Genomic DNA, 2,584 nt, shown 5'->3' on the forward strand with positions numbered 1-2,584 from the left:
AAATATTATATCATCTTAAAAGACGAACATAACATTCTTCAAGATATTCAAAAGCGAAAATGAGTTTTAGAAATTCATTATTTCTAAAGTTGAATATAACAAGTATAATATATATTATCTGAAAAGATAATAATAACATTCTACAAGTCTATTCAAAATTAGAAATAAGGTTTTAAAAATATCTACGTTCCCAAAGATTTTTCCCTTGTTTATACGAATAAAAAAGGTTTATTTAGTCGGGGTTCTCAAATCCCTATAGAGCAAGCTCTATAGTTAATTACATCCTAGGAGAGAAGCTCCTAAGAAAACTCTCGATTAAAGCAGTGATTTCATTCCTTTTTGTGTACATAGTAAAAGACAAGGAACAGAAGTAGGAATTTTTCAAGGAGAAAGCTCAAGGTTGAACATTTATTAGCGGTGTCAAAGGAAGAAAAGTAGGAGGCGTCGGATTCTGAGAAGCTCAGAGACAACCTCACCCTACCTTATGTTAGGCTTTACATTTTAGGAGAAAAATTTTAGGTTTAAGTTGACATTTTTATTAGAAATTTGGGATTATATTCCCGAAGGGCGAGGACTTAAAGATCTAAAAAGAATCTGTCTCAGAACCTAAATCTAATTTTCTTTCTTGCCATATCTAAATAAAAGAATAAATAAACTTTTTTCAAAAAACGTATTTCTATTTTTAAACATATTCTATAGAATTTCATGTTCATCTTTTGAGATGATATGTTATTCTTTGAACTATATTTGATTATATAAATATTAATTTTCAAAACCCTATTTTGATATTGAATCCATTGTAGAATATTTTATCGGCCTCTCGAGACCATACTTTATTCTCAATGCAGTATTCGATTACAAAATAAGAAAAATCAAAATCTGCGTGGTGACATAATTTTTCCCACCACCATCATTACCAGTAGATTGGTTTACAAACCAGAATGTGCCACGTGTCCCTCCCGCCAGCGCCAGCACCACTATTTTGATATGTTTTTTAATTTAATTAATTTTAAACCATTTAATTATCATAATCTTATAACAATCAAAGAAATTTAATTTTTCATCCAAAAATCAAGTTTAATATATCATTTTGCTCAAAATTTTACGTATTTTTTTTAAATTATTTTATATATTTTAAATATATTCAAATATTAATTATTTGGCATTTAAATTATATGTTATTAATTATAAATCTAAATAATTTTCAAATTTAGAGAAACTTTTTTTAATATAGGTTTTAAATTCTAGTGATTTTCCAAAATTATTTAAATTTTATTGTAGTAAAAATATTTTTTGAATTTGCAAAACCTAAGTTATGTTTTATTATTTAAATATTAAAATTATTTTATTTAATTGTATTTTCAAATCATTGTCATGTATTTAAGTGAGCTATGAATTTTTTAATAGAGATTTATCATAATTGAATGGATTTTTTGCGGAGTGATTAGTGAGCAATTATGTCATATATAATTGGTCACTCGTTAAGTTTCTAATTATCTATGGTATTCTTTTAATTTTAATTTTTAGGAATGCATATGCACCTAATTTTTGGTTTGATTGCATGGTGTGACTGATTGTGCTGATGTCTTTGGGTTAGTAACTTTGATTCAAAACCTACACAAGCTAGTGACACCTAAGGATAATAATTAATGACACATCTTAGAAATTTTAGAAAAATCTCAGAAAATTAAATATACATCCAATAGAGATGAAATTCAAAACACTTAAATTTCGTGACATCCTCTACCTTAGGATGAATTTTCACTTATTTTAAAAATCATTAAGTCAAATATTTAACTAACTTAAAATTAATTCATTAATTAAGCTTGAAACTTCAAAATAATATAATAAATTTAAATTAAATCATAAAAATAAAAATAATATGTCAAATTTATCAAAATTAAACTCTTAATTCAAGAAAATTAAAAGAAACTTGACTAGACTTCAATTTTGAGCTTAATTTAATTTTCAAGAAAAAAATAATATTTAATTAATTTAATTATTTAAAAATATTAAAAAATTCTAAATAATTCTCAATCAATTGAGAACACTCCTATGAGTTATTCCTTACCCGTAGGCAATTTGGATCAAAACTTTTAAAATCCCTTTCAATTAATAAATTAAAAATTCAATTGAATACTCAAATTTCATAAATTCATAACTAATTTCAAAAAATTCTAAATTGAATAAACTTAAAGGCGTTAGACTCATATTAGGGTGTAATATTTATTAAAAATGTAGAATCACCATAAATAAGTAAAAGTAAAAAAGCTAATATTTTGGTCAATTATAGTTCAAATTTGAGTCAATTAATTAATACTTTTAATCTTTAACAAATTAAATCAATTAATTAATACTAGATAACCTTAGCCTATGAGACTACTAACATAGCCCCAAAAAGAGTGAAATACACTTCACGGTCTTGGTATAAATAAAGGTAGTAATCGCTAAACATTTAAAATATATTTTAAAATCAATATTATAACATTAATAGTTAAACTCAAACAAAAATCCCTTAAACTTTTCAACCAATTAAAATACTAGACAATCTTAACAAATTACCCAGCAAAGAACATATCCAAAC

This window comes from Dendrobium catenatum, unplaced genomic scaffold (assembly GCF_001605985.2).
Source record: "Dendrobium catenatum unplaced genomic scaffold, ASM160598v2 fragScaff_scaffold_670, whole genome shotgun sequence".
Classification (NCBI taxonomy): domain Eukaryota; kingdom Viridiplantae; phylum Streptophyta; class Magnoliopsida; order Asparagales; family Orchidaceae; genus Dendrobium; species Dendrobium catenatum.